We start from the raw sequence: 20,398 nt of genomic DNA, 5'->3' as shown, positions 1-20,398 counted from the left end.
AATGAAAGCCATGGAGCAGGAGCCAAAGAACTAGGAATTCAAAGGGACTTTAGACATGTTTGTGTTGTTCTTGTTGTTTTAAATATCAGCTTCAGATGCCACGTGGCAAGCTACTTTTAAAAATAAGGGGAGTTTCAAAGGTAGTCCGTGATATGATACAGGTGTACAAGGTGTTCAAAGAAAAAAAAGGTTAAAACCCGTTGAGTGCAAAAGCTTCACTCCACACATTGTCTTTTTTCTAGATTTATTAATCTCTTCATGTACTTCTGATTCTACAGGCATAGTATGGTAAATATATGTGCTGTGAAATAAATTATTTGTTAATGTCATAAAATGCCATACCTTTGCCTGTAACCTGCAGTTCTCATGAAGCAGGGTTAAAGTCTGTATTCCTATATCATTGGTCTTAAACAGAGAATCTTGAAAATAGTTTTGCTGGATTTTAAGCAACTGACGATAACATTACATACAAATGTAGTACAGACAGGCTACTGGAACACCTTATGCTGTTGTATCACTTTTTTTGCAGGAACAATGGAACATACCTCTTGTGCACATCTGCATTTCATTCCAATGAGGGGGGGAAAGTCTTCTGCAACTACATCATACTCCTCCAATTTATCAATTAATCTTAAAACTATCAGTTTCATAGTATTGTTATGGGCAAGAAAACGTACAAGAAATGTGAAAAGATGGGACATAAGAACCTTCTTTAGCTCCTCAAAATTACTTTTTTTCAGAACTGAGGATAATTGGGTCTATTTTTTAAAAGATGTCTTGCTGTCACAGGTACTGATGAAAGACCACAGCGAGACTATTGGTGTAATGCCTCATTTTGTTTGCTGGCTTCAAGCCAACTCAGTGACAGATGAATCTGCAACTTTGAAGCATCTCCCGCCCCTGCATTGTGCACTGATGGAAAGCCCACATTTAAACAACTGTAATTTGGCACAGATAGAATCATAGAATTACAGAGTGGGAAGGGGCCATACAGGCCATCTAGTCCAACCCCCTGCTCAATGCAGGATCAGCCTACAGTATCCCTGACAAGCCGGGCTTTTTTTGTAGAAAAAGCCCCGCAGGAACTCATTAGCACAATAGGCCACACCCAACAGCAGAAACCCATTAGCATATTAGGCCACACCCCTGATGGCACAGCTCATTAGCATATTAAGCCACACCTTGTGCCTTCCCTTGGCTTGCCCAGGAAAGCCGGCCCTTGGACAGGCTGGGGAAGGCATGGGAAGGCATTTAAATGGTCACTCTCCAGGCCGTCCCTCTGTAGCCACGCACACAGAGGTTTTGGCTGTATTGGGCATGGCCAGCTCTGAAGCCAGCCGGAACTCCATTCCTGTGCGTAAGTAAAGGTAAAGGTAAAGGTTCCCTTGCTCAAAAGCCAGTCGAATCCGACTCTAGGGTTGCGGTGCTCATCTCCATTTCAAAGCCGAAGAGCCAGAGCTCTCCGAAGACGTTTCTGTGGTCATGTGGCCAGCATGACTAAATACCAAGGCACATGGAATGCTGTTACCTTCCCACTGAAGTGGTACCTATTTATCTACTTGCAATTTTTTGCTTTCAAACTGCTAGGTTGGCAGGAGCTGGAACTAGAGACGGGAGCTCACTCCGTCATGCGGCACACTCGGGTCTCGAACTGCTGAACTACCGACCTTCCACAGCCTGCAGTTCAGCATCTTGAGCCACCTGCCCATAAATAGCCCTGTTGATAAGTGTTTGTACAGCTGCTGCTTAAAGACTGCCAGTGAGGGGAAGCTCACCACCTCCCTAGGCAGCTGATTCCACTGTTGCACAACTCTTACTGTAAAAAAGTTTTTTCCTAATATCCAGCCAGTACCTTCCTGCCCTTAGTTTAAAGTCATCACTGGCCAACTATCGGCCGGTTTCCAACTTGCCCTATTTGGGCAAGATAATAGAGGGGGCAGTGGCAATTCAGTTACAGGGCTTTCTGGATAATGCTTCTGTATTAGACCCCTTCCAGTCTGGTTTCCGCCCGGGTCACGGGACAGAGATGGCACTGGTCACCCGCACGGATGACCTCCAGAGGCACCTGGATCGAGGCAGATCGGCAGTGCTGCTGTAGTTAGACCTGTCGGCTGTGTTTGACACGGTCGACCATCAGCTACTGATCCACCGCCTCACCAACATCGGAGTACAGGGACTGGCCTTGCAGTGGCTTGTTTCCTTCCTCCAAGGTTGGGGACAAAGAGTGGCACTAGGGGATCAGCTGTCCCGAAGGCACCCACTTGAATATGCTGTGCCCCAAGGTGCAGTGTTGTCCCCAATGCTTTTTAACATCTATATGTGCTCTCTTGCCCTGATTGCTCGGAGGCACGGACTGGGCTGTCACCAGTATGCGGATGACACCCAGCTCTATCTGTTGTTGGGTTGCCGGTCCGACTCCAAACCAGAAGATCTCGACCTGGCATTTTAAGTTGTGGCTGGTTGGCTTAGGCTGAGCTGGCTGAAATTGAATCCGATGAAGATGGAGGTCCTGTGCCTGAGTTGGGGCACTCCAGGGGTAAGGATCCCACTCCCGGCCTTTGATGGGGTGCCGTTGGTGCCAGCGCTGGAGGTCAGGAGCTTGGGAGGACTCCTAGATATCTCCTTAACAATGGAGGCCCAGGTAGCAGCCACTGCCAAGTCGGCCTTTTACCATCTTAGGCTGATTAGCCAGCTGGTTCCCTCGAACACAACGACTTGGCAACAGTGATCCATGCTATGGTCACCTCGAGATTGGATTACTGTAATGCCCTCTACATGGGTCTGCCCTTGGCCCAAATCCAGAAGCTGCAGCTAGTGCAGAACACAGGAGCAAGGGTGTTGTTGTGTTGTCCTGTGCGGGAACATATCCAGCCTGCCCTAAAATAACTGCACTGGCTGCCTATAGCATACCGGATTCGTTTCAAGGTGCTGATTATTACCTTTAAAGCCCTTTATGGCCAGGGACCTGCATACCTGAAGGACCACCTTTCCCCATATGTTCCCCAGAGAGCACTGTGATCAGGGACTCAGAATCAGCTGGTTCTCCCTAACATCAAGGAGGACAGGCTTGCATCAATGAGGGCCAGGGCTTTCTTGGTGGCGGCTCCATTCTGGTGGAATGAGCCCCCGGAGAAATCAGGGCCCTGAGGGACCTGTTACAGTTCCACAGGGCCTGTAAAATGGAGCTCTTCCGCCAGGCTTTCAGAGCTGCCACCACCACTATCTGACAGTTCTTGGAGAGCGAGCCTGACCCCCCCCCCCGGGTCTCCTAATTATAGCCTGACCGAAGTGCCTGGGACACCTGTGGTAGATCATGGTGCTGACTGTGGCCTGAGGAATTAATGCTAGCACTTTATTAAGTTTTATAGTTATGGTTTTAAATTTATGCTTGATTGAGTTTTATTATTTATTGTACTGTTTTATATTGCTGTAAGCTGCCCTGAGCCGACCTTGTTGGGAGGGCGGGGTAAAAATATAATAAATAAATAAACCCATTATTGTAAGTCCTATCCTCTGCTGCTGGAACAGCTCCCTGCCCTCCTCTATGTGACAGCATAAAGAGAGCAATCACGCCCCCCTTCAACCTTCTCTTCTCCAGACTAAACATTCCCAAGTCCCTCAGCCTTTCCTCATAGGGCTTGGTCTCCAGGCCCCCAATTATCCTCGTCACTCTCCTCTGCACCTGCTCCATTCTGTCCACATCCTTTTTGAAGTGAGGCCTCCAGAACTGCACACAATATTCCAGGTACTGCAGTGCACAGTGAGACTATGACATCTTGTAGTTTGGATGTTATACCTCTGTTGATACAGGTAACACTTCAACATCTTCCCCTATATCGTTGCAAAATATTTTATTTCATAGAAATCTGTTAAATGTTATCCTAGGACACTGATTCCCAACACCAGTATGTGTTCTGGAGTTCACTTCCCTCACTCTCAAAGCAAAAAGCTCCTCCTAGCTATTCTCCACCACATTGGGATAATTGGTGCCTCAGCAGACCCCAGAAGGAATCACCTTTATGTCTCATCTAGAAACAGCTACCTCCATCATAGAAGGGCACTTGGTTTAGCACCTCCTACAGTTCTGCGATTGGCAGCCATTTTTTGGTGGCACTGACTACCTGTTCTTCCCAAAGTGCCCCTGGGTTTAAACCAGGATGGGAACTCCCTGTCCTACAACAGCTTTGATGACTGGAGTTAGGTAGCAGTAATGCTTCAATCACTTTCTCTGAACAGTGTCTTGTATGGTGGTCTATGGCTTTCTTTAAGTATTGGGACAAAGAATGAGAAGGTCATGAAACAGATTCATTACATATATGAGCAGGTCAGACCAAGAACCTATTCATGTGGAGAAAGAGATGTGTGTTTTAGGCCAAAGAGAGCCGTGGGATATATCTTTAAGATATACAAGGGGAAGAACAGAAAGAACTACAAGGAATAGTATTTGTAAGAGCTGTGTTTTGGCCATAAGCAGTATACAATTATGTGATAGAATCATACAATCACAGAGTTCGAAGGAGCCATACTGGCTATCTTGTCCAACCCCCTGCTCAGTGCAGGATCAGCCTACAGTATCCCTGACAAGAGTTTGTCCAGCTACTGCTTGAAGACTGCCAGTGAGGGGGAGCTCACCATCTCCCTAGGCAGCTGAGGGACATTCCCAAGTCCCTCAGCCTTTCCTCATAGGGCTTGGTCTCCAGGTCCCCAATCATTCTTATCATTCTTCTTTGCACCTGCTCCATTCTATTCACATCCTTTTTGAAGTAAGGTCTCCAGAACTGCACATAGTACTCCAGGTGTGGCCTGACCAATGCAGTGTACAGCGGGACCATGACATCTTGTGATTTGCATGTTATGCCTTTGTTGATACACCCCAAAATTGCATTAGCCTTTTTTGTTCCTGCATTACTGCTCATATTTAACTTTTGGTCCACCCTTACCCCAAGATCTTGTTCATACACACTGCTACTCAGAAGTGTATCCCCCATCCAGTATGCGTGTTCCTCATTTTTGTTACCCAGATGTATAACTCGGCACTTATCCTTGTCAAATGGCATCTTGTTTATATCCACCCACTTTTTCAGCATGTTCAGATGTCATTGAGTGCTATCTGTATCTTCTGGTGTGTTTGCTGCTCCTCCCAATTTAGTGTCATATGTAAATTTAATGACTGGCCTCTTCACACCCTCATCCAGATCATTTATATGATTATTGAAAACTAAAAGGCCCAGAACTGAGCTCTGTGGCACCCCACTGGACACCTCCCTCCATTCAGATGAAATGCCATTGACAACTATTTTCTGAGTGCAGTTCTCCAACCATTTCCCTATCCACCTAACTATCCTACAGTCCAGTCCACAGTCCTTTAGTTTACCCATCAGAACATTATGGGGAACCCTGTCAAAAGCTTTACTGAAATTCAGGTAAACAACATCAACAGCATTCCCTTGATCCAGTAAGTTTGTCATACGATCAAAGAAGGAAACGAGGTTGGTCTGGCGGGACTGGTTGGGGACGTATCTGTGCTAACTTCCTCAGATCACCAAGTTGTCCTTTAGATGCTTGCAGATTGATCCCTTTAAAATCTGCTCCAGTATCTTCCCTGGGACAGAGGTCAGACTGACTGGCCTGTAGTTTCCTGGGTCATCCCTCCTCCCTTTTTTGAAAATTTTGAAAATTACTGCCCTCCCTTCCCTCCTCCAGTCTTGTGGCATATCTTCTGTCCTCCAAGAGGTCTGGAAGATGATGGACAAAGGCTCTGGAAGCTCTCTAGAAAGTTCTTTGAGCACTCTTGGGTGCACAAAATCTGGCCCAGGGGATTTGTACTCATTCAATGCAGCCAGGTGCTTCTTAATGACCTCTCTGTTCATGTCAACCAGCAGCCCAGATGCTGTGACTTGCCTACTGCCATCTCTAGATGAGCCTGTGTTCTTGTGTGGGGGGGGGGGGGGGAAACTGGTGCAAAATATGCATTGAACCTTTCTGCTTTCTCTCTGTCCTCTGTCACCCAACAGTGGGCCTCTTTTATCTTGTGTTTGCTCCTCACATATCTGAAGAAGAGTTTCTTGTTGTAGTGAGCCTCCCTGGCCAGCTTTAGCTCACTGTGAGCTTTGGTCTCTCTGATGGCTGACCTATGGTGCCTAGCAGATACTCTTCTTTAGAGGTATGTCCTTGCCTCCATTTCCTGAACATTTCCTTTGTCTCTCTTAGCACATCATGTAGTTCTCTGTTCATCCACACTGGTTTCTTGGATTCCCTACCATGTTTCCTTCTTGTTGGAATAGAGATGGCTTGAGATTGCAAGAGCTCTTGTTTTAGGAGAGCCCACCTTTCACTTGCTCCTTTCCCTTCCAGCAGTTCTGACCATGGAATGATTCTCATAAGACCTCTGAGTTTATTGAAGTCTGCCCTACTGAAATCTAACACACATGTGTGGCTACAAACTTCTTTGGTTCCCCACAGCAAAAGGAATTATAGCGGGGCATGGTCACTTCCCCCTAAGGTCCCCACCACCTTCACCCCATCTACCATCTCTTGCCTGTTGGTCAATATTAAGTCAAGTATGACCAAACCCCTTGTAGCTTCCTCCACTATTTGATGAAGGAAGTTGTTGTCCAGACAGGCCAGGAAGGGTCATGACTGTGGACGCTTCACAGAATTTGTCTCTCAGCACACCTCAGGGAAGTTGAAGTCACCCATAAGTACCAGGTCATGTTGTTTGGATACCCTGTCAAGCTGTTCAAGGAGGGCAGCATCCACTTCCTCATTCTGGTCAGGAGGTCTGTAGCAGACTCTAACCACAATACTGTTTGTCCTTCCTTCCCTTATCCTCACCCAGATACTTTCCACTGGGCTGTCGCCCTCCTCCTGCAGTATTTCCTGACAAACAAATCCTCTCTTCACATACAGTGCCACTCTGCCTCCTCTTTGACCCTTTCGGTTTTTCTTGAACAAGTCCTATCCATCCACTACTACCTTCCAGTCATGTGAATCATCCCACCAAGTCTCTGTAATGCCTACTAAATCATATCCCTCTGCCTGCATTAGAAGCTCTAGCTCTTCCTTCTTATTACCCAAGCTTTGAGCATTGGTACATAGACACCTGAAGCCTTTGACTCCATTAGACCCGGCCTTCCCAGGTGGGCCTCTGTTGTTTGCTCTCCTTCATTTAAATGTTGGTCGTCTCTTTGTGGTGTCAGTTTAAAGCCTTCTTGATGAATCTCTCCAGATTTCTGCCAAACACATTCTTCCCCGACCTTGACAGGTGAAGTCCATTGTGTGTTAGTAGGTTGTCATCCAGAACTTCTGACAAGTGTGGTCCGTCTTGTCCTCAGGGAGGAAGACAAACATGTCACACTCCCCGCAGGTGACTGGAAATGGTCCATGAGCATTCATCATCACTTCTCCAAGTGGATTCTTTCACCTAGATATACCTTGGTGGGCTGATGTCCCCTGAAACTTAAAGAATTGACCAAATGGCTACCTGAGCTAAAAGGGGAAACAAGCACGAAAATGTACAATTTTCTTAACTTCTTATGGTGTCCCCATGCCTGATCCCCAGGCTAAGAGCCATTTAGCTCTCGCTCTTCGGCTCGCGCCAAAGGCTCATGCCTCTGGCAAGGAAGAGCCAGCACGAAATACAAGGCAGTTAAACAGAAAGGAGAAAAACAAACTTGACCTGTACTGGCAGAACCTTTTTTGACTAAGTTGCCAGGCATGTTGATAGTGCTGTGTTTTCTTTAGAATTTTACAGAGGCTATGGCACTGTCTTTACAAATATATGAAATAAAGCTAAAATGCGATATTATCCTGTCACATACTGTTGGGTTTTTGTTGTGTCTTTTTCAGAATTCATCTTACAAATCAGGAACAATATCTCTTTAATTTTGACCTGAGATTGCAGATAAATATTTATGTCGGCACAAAGATGGGAGGGAGAGACAATAAGTCCTAGGGGGCTGCCCTCTAGACATCAATATAGCATTTTCTATTGCTGTTCTGACATATCGAAAAACCGGTTGAGACAAACGGACAATACAATTTGAACATGACAAAATGCCTTGTAAGATTTTTGCCATGACATAGACTGTATATTTTTATTGAAATAATAAAATTTAAATTGTTTCAGTAATAATGTATGTGAGATATTTGGAATATGACTGATGTGCTTTTTAAAAGGACAGTTTTTTTTCATTGTAAACATCTGTAACCTGTCATAGTAAGCCACTATGATTTTTTTTAAAAAATGGAAAGTAAGATCTCTGGGTACTTTTTCTTGCAACACAGCTCTAAAATGTTTGTCGGCTCATCAACAACTGATGTGCTACATTAGGTCAGACTTTTAAGATGTTCCCGCACTGTTCTGGCCCATAGAACTGGGGTTTTTTTGCTGATTAGTTAACTTAAGAAGTTCAAGAAGGTCATAAATGGATGGAAGGTTTTCTAGTACAAAATACAATAGCAAGTCAGCTGACTGTCATTAGGGAAATAGGTTCCCTGTTTTGCCAATTTGAAAATAACTGTACTGGCTGTTAATATTCAGTTGCCTTTAAAACATTAAATAATTGTTTCTGTGATTTGTTTCAGAACCATCTGCTCTCACTGAGTTTCTTCTTTAGAGATCCTGCTCCATATGCTCCTTTAAAAAAAACCAAAAACCTAAGGTGGGGGAGTGACAAAAGACAAGGCTGTCTTGGTTGAGGCGCCCCAGATGTGGAATAACTTCAGCACATTCATTCACCTGACACACAGGCCAAATTAGATGCTACATTATTTTTAAGAGCTGGGGACCCAACTCCATCTCCTCTTAGACACACCACAGCTTTGAGAAATGTCTCATTAAAATAAGGGTGAACCTGATTTATCTTGGAATTGCAGTTGGGGGAAGAAGGGGCTCTTGCCTTCTTCCCATGACATTTTCCTGAGAGCAAGTGGCAGAGGGGGGGGGAGTTCATGCCACCTTTTTCTGTGGCTACATGTGCAGTATTCCATGCACATGTCACTGCAAAAAGGAGGAAATAATTATGACAACCACCATTTTGGCTTGGGGAAATGGAGTGGAGGGGAGGCAAGAGCCTCTCTCCCCCCCCCCCATTCTTCAGATCCAAGCTGTATCAAGGTCTCCATTTTTACGGAGACATTCCTCACAGCTTCTGTGTGGCTATGGGAAGAGTGAGACCAATCTGTGGAATCCAGATCTGTCTCTTAAAAGAATAATAAAATGTGTCATTTGGCCTTAAAACACTTATATTTCAGTGCCAGGTTTAGACCCCTCTTTTCAACCAGGTATTTTTGTTGATATTTTGTTTGCGTGTGTGTTTTATGTATGTGTGTGTCCATTTCTCTTCTACTGGTAGTATTATAAAATGAGATACTTTCTGCTGTTTTTAAATGCAGTTTTAAAACATGTTTTAAGTTTTTGCTGTAGTTCCGATGCTGCTAAATCTGATGGTGACTTAAGATTTTTTGCTCATTATTTTAATAATGTTGGTAAAGACAGCATACATTTGAAAGAAATAAAACCATAGAAACCTGTTTTGCTGAACTCATACATAAATGCTATTTTAAATGTTCAAAGCACAACCACAAAATCGATGTGGTTCATTTAAACAGTTCTTTTTTTAAAAAACAAGAATACAGCTCCAACATGTTATAAGCAGCACAGCAATCAATCAGCGTTAGGAAAGACTGTCTATGTTTATTTCACAGTTGATACAAAAGCAAATGATTTAGTAGCTTTGTCATTTGTCCCTTGAACGTTTGTGGCATTGATGAGTTCAGTGGTCTTATTAAGAAAGGCAACATGCCAACCTATGCTGATTCCCTTGGAAAAGCACAAGGAGACGTGGGAGAGGGATGGCATTCTCAATAAGTTCTAAAGCTGCCTTTAAAAATTATATTGTAGTACAGTTTTGTCTGGCAAGTGTATCTGAAGCACAACTGAAAGGGACAGCTCCAGGTATATGATCAAGGTTGCCAACCTCTAGGAGGTGTCTGGAGATCTCCTGGAACTACAAGTGATCTCCAGGTGATAGAGATCAGTTCTGTTGGAGAAAATGGCTGCTTTGGAAGGTAGACTCTATTGCATTATACCACATTGAAGTCCCTCCCCTCCCTAAACCCCATCCTTCCCAGGCTTTACCCCCAAAATCTCCAGGTTTATCCCAACCCAGAGTTGACAACCCTGTATGACATCCCAGATTCGACTCAGATATGCTCAAATAGTCCTTTTTGTTTGTTGCAGATGGTTTGAATGTCTAGTGCGAGGAATAGAACTTTTCCTCCTATGACTCTGTTATTATGGAACGAACTGCCAGAGTAAGTTCAAATGTTTCTTTAATTAATGGCCCTTGGGAGTCTATGAAAAACAAATTTGTTTCAGAAGGCTTCCTTATGACATATGGTGTTTATGTGGAGGGCTGGTTTTTAGTACTATAGCTTTGGGCAAGTTTTATTGCTAGTTTCTATTAATAGTCTTCCATCCTAAAAGAATCAGCCTGAATATTTGCAGTTGATCCTGATCATATTCCTTGGCATTTCATTACAATCAAGCCTGCCCACATAACCAGAAACTTTACAGATTATAAACCCACTCTGGAATAAGTCTATAGAAAAGCTGCTGGCACAATGTCGTGATAAACTGAAAGGGTACTGGGGTTAGAGCACATTTTAATATTCTGATACGTAAAGAACAATGGATTCTTTAAAGTATATTCAGATGTTATTTTGAGTATTTTCAAAAAGCCTTACCAAGAGACAAAATAATTTCAAGCAGTTTCATTACCTGAACTTAACAATCTTGCAACTTCAAAATGGGAGAAGGAGTGGGGATAAGGACAACAATGAGAGAACTGACTTTATATTCAAACAAGAAAGGGGACCCACGAAAATCGCGGGGGGAGGAGCGGGGGAGTTCCGCACACCTTGAATAAGCCTTTGTTGGGCTTAAAGGTGCCGCTGGACTGGAAAGGAACAGAAAGAAAAACATCACCTGGAGAAGGGAGGGGGCCCCCTCATCCTGCTCCTCACCCAGCTGCTGAGAAGAACCTCGCCTTGGAGGGATGGTCGCCTCTGGCTTCTGGGAGGCAGCCGGGGAGGGTAGGTGTATTGCGAAATTCCTCCCCCTGCCGGGCATGTGCAGAGGCAGCTGAGGGACGCTCGTGCCCGCCAGAGGCCTCTGGGTGAGCCCGCCCTCTTCCCCCGCCGCCAGCCACGCTCTCTTCTGCCATGGGAAGGCGGCGGGGCAGCCTTGGCTCGATGACGCGAAGGAGAAGCCTCCGGGCGGGGTCGGGGCTTCTAGCCGACAGACTGAGGGGAAGCCGCAGCGAGAAAGCGGCGGGCGGCCCCAGCCAGGCCCAGTTTGGCCCCCTGCCAGCGCTGCGCCAAGCAGATGGGCGGCGGAGGAAGCAGGGGCTCCCTTGAGGTGAAACGGCCGCCTCCTCCCGCTCTTAGAGGCTCTGTGGCCTCTTTTGTCCCTCACGAGGGCCCCAGAGACAGCCGTCTTCCTTCTTGAAAACTGGGTCCGGGAGGAATGACGGGACTCAGTCCTCATAGCGCGTCGCCTCGAGTCCGGCAGGGCCGCCGTTTGGCCTCCCTGCAACAGCCCTGCGGGTTAGTTTCAGCCTCGCCAGTGTTTCCCCCCCCCAACCGAGACAGTTCGTAGAGCATTCCCTGCGCACGCGCACTGGACGCTCTTTTACTTTTGTGGGGATTTTAATATCCCCCCGATAGTTTTTTAAGTTTTCAGATTTTTGTGCACACCTGGGGACCGCCCCATGTGTGCACAAAACTCTCCCTCCCCCCCAGCTGCCCCCAGTGCACAGATTTAGGTATCCGCACACCAGGGGGCGACTTCAGTATTAGATATATAGATAGTCCTGAATATGCAACTAAAATATAATTTTATATCATATAAAATGCAATTTCCAATATGCCTTTAACAGTGGCATGAAATATGAGTTACTGTTTATATACAAGGCCAAAATTCTATACCAACAGAATTGGTCCCTCTTTTACTGCTATGTACAAAGCTTTCTCACAGGAACATGTTATAACTAGGGGCTGTTTATTATTTCTTTGAAAAGCAGGGATGACAACCAATTCCAGAGGCCCTTCTAACAGGGATCATCCTTATTTATTGTCATCATAGCACTGTCAGATCATTTTGCCTTGTGCTCAGGAGTAACCTGAGGTTGATCATGGATTTCCTTTAATGTGATGAGGCCTGACAGTGTAGGCAAAACACACCTATAAATAATGTTATCCATGCACATCAAAGCCAGATAAAACTAGCTTCTGTGCTAAAGCAGCAGCAAGTATAGATAAAGGCTAGGAGCCATATCAGGCTTTGCATTTACATGGCCATTGGGTCTTCTCAAAGGATGAGACAGTGAGTAAGCTCATATTCCTTATGAAAGCATAAATTAATCTGTCAATAGTGTTAATCGCTAACACCAGTACTCAGAGTGCTAATCCCCGTATATGTGATAATTGAATTAGAAAAATGGAAGGATTTGGATGGCTCTGGAGATCAGAGACTGCTCTTGGTAGGAGAAGACATCTAGAATGAACACTACAGTATTAGTAAGTCTAGGAGACTAATATATGCATCTCATCACAGGTAGAAACTACACATTGCATTCAAACATATACAAATGTATTCCCAGCAGTCCTTTTTGTCTTGAAAAGCATCTTTGGTTGGTGGTGATAGAGAGTGAAGAAGTGGTCTATATGGGGAGAATTCTTATTTCCTTGTCTAAATCACAGAGACTCAGTGAATTAATTATTTTGGTAAACATTTACCCAACTCTTCCCAGATCATAAAGCCACCATTCATACTGACTGTAGCATAGGTCCAGTGGAAGAACGACTCAATACACCACCTATTCTATTTATAGACCACTTTGACACTGTTTCCATGATGAAATTGACAAACTCCTGGGATTGGTGAAGGCCACTTCTTGTGCCCTAGACACTTACCCATCCTGGCTTCTAAAATCATGTAAAGACCATATCAATGAATCCTTAGAATCTATTAGAAATCAATTACTAACTCAGGGCACCTTCCCTTGAGCATTCAAAGAGGCAGTTATCTGTCCATTACTAAAAGCAGAAAAATTATGTAGCTGTCATCAATACACAGATGATACACAGCTATATATATCCTTATCCAAATCTTCTGGTGGTGTAGTAGAGGTCCTAAGTCACTGCCTGGATGCTATGGTTAATGGCTAAGAATGAATAAATTGAAGCTAAATCTTGGAAAGACAGAGGTAATGCTGATTGGGAAGGTGGAGTTCTTGAAGGACATTATGCTCCCCACTTTCATCTGCCAACTCAGTTAAGAGCCACAGGGTTATACTGGACCCACAATATTATTGCTGGAGAAGTAAGTTAATGCAGTTGCAAAAAAGGCTTTCTTCCAACTCAGCCTAGCTCAAAAAATGGACCTTTACCTAGATGCAGCGGATCTGACCACCAGGATCCCTGCCATGGTGACATCAAGACTAGGCTACTATAATGCTCTGTACATTGGTCTCCCCTCAAAATCAGTTAGGAAACTTCGGCTGGTGCAGAATTCTGCAGCTCAGCTATTATCGGGAGCTAGATGCAGCATGCATATTACTCCCATTCTTCACTCACTCCACTGGCTGTCCATCAGTTACTATGTTCAGTTTAAAGTATTGGCTATCACATACAAAGCCCTTCATGGCGTTGGACCATCATATCTGTGACACCGTCTCTCCTCTTAAGCTCCGCCATGACAACTTCACTGAACAGGGCCTTCTGCAGGTTTTTGTTTTTCGGTCACACAGTTGAGTCTGACTCTTCACGACCCCATGGACCTCATCATGCCAGGTCCTCCTGTCTTCTGCCGTCCTCCAGAGTTTGCTCAATTTCATGTTTGTTGCATCGATAACACTGTCTGACCATCTCATCCTTTGCCGTCCCCTTCTTTTACCTTCAATCCTTCCCAACATGGGATGGATGAGAGCCAATAAACTGAAGCTCAATCCAGACAAGACTGAGGTGCTGCTGATCAATGACAAAACTGCTCGAAGACTGAGGAGTCAGCCTGTCATGGAGGTAGTTGCAGTCCCCCTAAAGGAACAGGTTCATTGCTTGGGAGTAGTGCTGGATCCTGGCCTACAGTTGGAGGACCAGATCTCTGTGACACATAGTGCCTTTTGTCAGTTTCTGCTGCTACACGAGCTACAGCCGTTCCTCAAAAAGTGTTATCTGGCCACAGTGGTCCATGCTCTGATTACATTCAGGTTAAATTACTATAATTCACTTTACCCTTGAAACTCGTTTGGAAACTTCAGCTCATCCAAAATACGGACCCTATTCCCCTGAGAAAAGGTGTTAGACAGGGTAAAAAGAGCCCTAAGCATAGATGGTCTGTCAATGCCCACAAAATAGAACAATGCCCTTCTTTTAAATATTTAGACCTAACCTGAAGCAGGCATTTATTATTCAAATGACTCTTTGACCATATAAGGGGATAGTTGCGGGTCACATTCCAGCCATTAGGGGCAGAAGTAAGCTTGTTTGTTTTGGGCGGGAAAAATAAGCCTAGTTAGTGCAAAATTCCACTCTTATGATGTAAGATGTGACGTGTAACCTTGTTGCTGTATAAAAGCCTGGAACCTGCATTGCTCTGGGTTCAGTTTCTTTAAAGCGTTCTTCGCTGACTGAACCTGGCGCCAAGGAGTTTCTTCTCCTCCCGTTGATCTGGTGGTCTTTGCTTGGGCTTAGGCCCCTTTCGCCGTGCTACAAACCTTTCAGGCAATCTTGGCAGGCCCATCTTAATGCTACTTTACTAACTGTGCAACGCACTATGGGAGCTATTTTAAAAATTTTCTACTCTAAAGGTGGTCAAGTAATTCCACCAGATTTAAAGGTCTTCTGGGGCAAGGTTATTGCTCAGCTTTTATATGGGGTGGAAATCTGGATGTGGAATGAGAAAATATTCTCTCAGAATCCATTCAAAATTTCTTTTTAAGGAGAATTTTAGGTCTTCCACAGGGAACCCCCACACCATACTTAAGGCCTACCATCTGTTACAACAAGAATACATTTGAAGTTATTAAAATATGATAAGAAGCTAGTAACAGATCTGTTATTTTTCTCTCAGTAAGCATAAGAAAGAAATTAACCTTGGGTACATCTATTAGCGGTTAAGACTCTGAACTGCAGGCTGTGGAAGGTCGGTAGTTCAGCAGTTCGAGACCAAGCTGCCACATGACAGAGTGAGCTCCCATCTCTAGCTCCAGCTCCTGCCAACCTAGCAGTTGGAAAGCGAGAAATTGCAAGTAGATAAATAGGTACCACTTCAGTGGGAAGGTAACAGCGTTCTGTGTGCCTTGGTGTTTAGTCATGCTGGCCACATGACCACGGAAACGTCTTTGGACAGCACTGGCTCTTCGGCTTTGAAACGGAGATGAGCACCACAACCCTAGAGTCGGATTCGACTGGCTTTCGAGCAAGGGAACCTTAACCTTTACCTTTACATCTATTAGGTTTTATATTTTAGGTCCTTGCATATATGTCTTATTAACCTTATACGTGTATATTGTAAATTTCTAAAATTTATTTTGCCATGATGGATTGTTTTAATTGTTTTAATCCTGTTCTGAATTTATTGTATGTTGTGGAGATTTTGTTGAGATGTTATGGCCCAAGTCTACATCAATAAATCATTTACACACTATAATTCACTTTACCCTTGAAACTGGTCTGGAAACTTCAGCTCATCCAAAATGTAGCTGGCAAGCTGTTGTGGACACCTGAGTGCTAAAAGATCTGTACTGACTGCCCATATGTTTCTAGGTGCAATTCAAAGTGCTGGTTCTTACCTTTAATGCCCTAATGGCTTGAGGCCAGGGTACTTGGAAGACTGCCTCCTCCCACATTGTCCATCCTACCAGTTAAGATATGCCTCACAAGCCCTGGTCCCTGTGCCCAGCCTTCAGAGGTGAGGTGGGTGGCAACCAGAGACGGGGCTTTTACAGTAGCAGCACCTTGCTTGTGGAATGCCCTTCCCCTTGAGGCACACCTTGCATCTACATTGCTTTCTTTTAAGCACAAGGTCAAAGGGTTTCTGTTCATCCAGGCTTTTAATTAAGGCATTGATTTTTTAAAACAACAACAACAACAACAACAACACTATTTTAGTCTGGAAACATATTTTAAACTGTCTGTAATGTATTTTCATGGTTATGTTTTTATGCTGGGGTGGTTTTTTAATGCTGGCTTTTAATTAATATCTTTTCAATGTTTTGTTTTATTATTTATCTTTTGTGAGCAAACTCCGGAGGATGACCAATGACAGGAGGGCTTGGCGTGATGTGGTCCATGGGGTTGCAAAGAGTCGGACTTGACTGTGCGACTGAATAACAACAACAACAAAGCCACCTCTGGCAGGTTCTTGGAGAGGTGTCATGACATTTGTTTAAATAAACATACACAGAGGAATGTTTAGACCTGGTGCCTAAAAGTTTATGCCTCCATGTTATTTATTTATTTAAGATATTTATAAGCACACCTTTCTCCTGGGTATCTCATTTTGCTCCCATGCTATTCTCAAGTTTTTCTGCTCCACTTCTGCCCATCCAGACCCCCTGACAAGTTACCTAAAGTAGGATCCAGGCATAAAAAGTACTGTGAAAAGAACACTGTCAGAAGAAGTATTAAGAAAAAACAGTAAAAGTTACTCCAGAACTTCAACCCTGTGCTTTTAGCCTCTGAAATTTAAACAGAGGTTGCTCAGAGACCATTTGTAGTTCATCAAACCTTTTACAACCTAAAGTCGTTTATGACTAAAATCTGTGATTATCTTGGTTTTCAATTCACTGGTTCTGAAACACTAGACCAATTTACATGCAAATGTTTCTTTTAATGTGCTTCTTATAAACTGCTCATCAAGGTCAAGCACCACAATTTAAAGAGTGGAATCTTTTATTTAGCTATAACCAGCTGGATTTTATGAACGTCAAAATCCTTAGAGCAATTTTGCTAAGCACTGCCATGTTTGTACTGAATTTTTCATTACTTGGTGTGTCTTGTTTGAAGGAGCTGTACCTGTTTTTGGTAACTCCCTACCTTCCCCACACCTGTCTGGCTTCTACAAAAAAGCTTAGAAAGAATACTGTAATCATTGTATTACACTACTAGCACTACCAGTGGGTGGTGCTGATACACACCTGAGTATTTGTGTTGGTTTGGGTTGCAATTATGCAACTCTGAAATGCCCACATTCATCCTGCCCATTTATTGCAACCTGTGATACCTCAAATAGATTTATTTAATTTAATGTATATTTTAAAAACTTTTATATGCTGCCTTTCAACCCAAATAAGGTTTGAAATAGATGAATTGGAGAGATATAGATCAGTAGCTTTTGGTGATCATAAGTTGAATGAGAAAGAAAATAAGGAGTCAGCAATGAAACTGGAATGTTTGGCTATAGTGGAGGCTCTTAAAGTTTATCAACCCTACTTACTGGGTACAGAATCCATAGTTCATACAGGCCACAGTGCTTTGCAGTGGCCACTTTCAAAATACAAACTAGAAGGTTGTCTATGGAATTGAATTCATAAACTGTCTGAATATACAGTTACAATTCATCATGAACTTGGAAAGGAGACTATCGTTCCAAATGCTCTAAGCTACATAGGAACAATAAAAATAAATATAGCCTGGTCCTGGGAGGACATTGTCGAGGAAAAGTACAAGGACCCTGAACTGAGTATTGTACATCATCAGATACATTAAAAAACCCAAGATCAGGATTGTCAAACATATGGCCCGTGGGCCAGAACTGGCTCCAGCAGAGCTCCTATCCAGCCCGTGAGCAACTGGCTCTTGTCTGCTTCCTGCATCACAGCTTGCTTTTGCCCATCTCTCTCCTCTCCTGCTTCCTGCTTCACAGAGGAAAGAAAGCCAAGCCTCCCTTCCCTTGATTTGTGAAGTACTCCTATCCCCTCCTCCTTTGGGGAGGAAAGGAGGAGGAGGGAAAGTAGCCAGAGAGGGGGGGGAGAGAGAGTCCCATGGCACCTTTAAGACCAATGAAGTTTTATTCCAGGTATAAGCTTTCGTGTGCAAGCACAATTCTTCAGAGAGAGGGAGGGAAGGGGGGGAGAGATCCCCCTTTCCAGTTCTAACAGATGGTGGAAAAAAGAAACCTAACAGCACAGCTTGCAATCATTATTAGTGGAAGGGAGCAAGAGTCCAGGAGGGAGGGGGAGGGGGGAGTCCAGTGGCACCTTTAAGACCAACAAAGTTTTATTCCAGATATAAGCTTTCATGTGCACACACACTTCTTCAGAGAGAGGGAGGGAGGGAGGGAGGGGGAGTGAAAAAGCCAAAGAAAGAAAGAGGGAGAAAGAGTTTCCAGTTCTAACAGATGGGGCATGGGAACCTAATAGCACAGCTTGCAATCTTTATTAGTGGAAGGGAGCAAGAGTCCTGTAGCACCTTAACAACTAATAAAATTTGTGGCAGGGCATGAGCTTTCATGAGTCACTGTTCACTTCTTCAGCTACAGCTAGAATGTGAGTTCATCTGTCCTTATATCCTGGAGAGTGAAGTGATTTCAGACGCCAGATGACATTAGCAGGCATTGGTAATGAGAGAAGAAACCTAGGTCTCAATTCAGTCCAGGAGGATACATTGTCTTGAGCTTCATTATCAGTTGCAATTCAACAGTCTTTATTTCTCATCTCCCTTTAAAATTCCTTTGTAAGAGAACTACTTAGGTTCTTAGGTTGCGGTCACATGCACCAGTTAAAGCAGAGGGGAAGTGAGGCTATCTCCTCCAGAGGAATTTGACCTGCAGTTGCAAGATCACACAGCCCTTTGTAGCAGCTGGTGCAGCCTGTCACTGTGTGATCAGACGCAACTATGGGTGAGTCGGGGGGGAATGACACCAAGCCAGAATGGCCTGATCGGACCATCCCAACAGCATGAGTGTGCACTTGCTCAATCAGACAGGGGAAAGTCTGTCCATTGCCTGTCAGAACCCGTTTACTACCGGATTTTCCCCAGTGTCTTTTAACTCTGCTTCTGTGGTGCAGCAGCATGGGTTGCCGACAACTGTGGGATGCTTCCCAGATGTTGCTATGTCGGCTCTAAACGCACATGTGATCACAGCCTTAGGTTAGCAACTGAATGTCCTGAAAGGTTAAAATGTTCCCCCACTGGATACTGTGGTTTCTAACAGCATCAGAAAGAGCAAGAGTCCAGTAGCACCTTAAAGACTAACACAATTTGTGGTAGGGTATGTGCATTCGTGAGTCACTGCTCACTTCTTTAGACTTATTTCCATTAATTCTTTGCATCCTCCTGGACTAAATCATCCTGGACCAAACTGAGACTTAGGTTTCCTGTCTCATTACCAATGCTGATGCTGGGAAGGATTGAAGGTAACAGACAAAGGGGACGGTGAAGGGTGAGATGGTTAGGCAGTGTAACCGATGCAGTGAACATGAAATTGAGCAAACTCCAGAGGATGGCCGAAGACAGGAGGGCCAGGCGTGATGTGGTCCATGGGGTCATGAAGAGTCGGACTTGACTGTGTGACTGAACAACAACAAGCCTCAAGGGCCAGCATCACACCAGTATACCAGTTCCTGCCCCTTAAAATCTCCCAGGGTTTCTTGACTGTGACCTGGCAACCCTATCTCAGTGACAGATGAGTTCATAAGTATGTTGTGTTGCAATTTGGCCCACCAAACAGGAAAGATTTAAATCACAGTTGCCGCATGAATTGTGCCAACACCTGCAGACAGCCAAGGTAATGATAGGTTTTGCCCACCCTGTAAATACAAGGGAAGTGGAAAGGTGGACCACACAATTGTTCCATGCTTAGAGTTTTGGTGAGAGAAGACCAGAAGGACTGGGATTGAAAGGTTCCATTTGCTGCATTTGCTTAGAATACTACCAGACATTCAACAATCCAGTACACACCTTATGAAATTATTTTTGGACTTCATAAGCCCCTGCTCCCATGTGATTGACTCTTCAGGCAGCAAGAACGGATAAAGCTTACACCTGCACAGGAAGGTGACTCAGCACAAGCCTATGTTAATTATCTAGTCACAGCTTTTGCAAAAGTAGAAGCTCAGATGAGGCAGAAACATGAATATTAAAAACAAGATACTGGGGACAAGATGAAATATATTCCAATCCAGGGAGGGGAGAAAGTATGGCTTTGCAACTGGAAAAAAACCAGCCTGAAAAAAATCCAAAATGTATGCATTTGGAGGGGGCCTTGTACAGCCATTAAGAAACTGAGCAACTGACTTCCGGTCTATGGAACAGCGATGGCGGACGCTCTCCCCATAACGGGGAAGGTTGATTCGCACACCAGCGGCCTAGAGGGGGGCCACCTAAAGGA

This window comes from Gekko japonicus, unplaced genomic scaffold (genome assembly GCF_001447785.1).
Source record: "Gekko japonicus isolate JY-2015 unplaced genomic scaffold, Gekko_japonicus_V1.1 scaffold1890, whole genome shotgun sequence".
Classification (NCBI taxonomy): domain Eukaryota; kingdom Metazoa; phylum Chordata; class Lepidosauria; order Squamata; family Gekkonidae; genus Gekko; species Gekko japonicus.
This window is presented reverse-complemented; position numbering follows the sequence as displayed.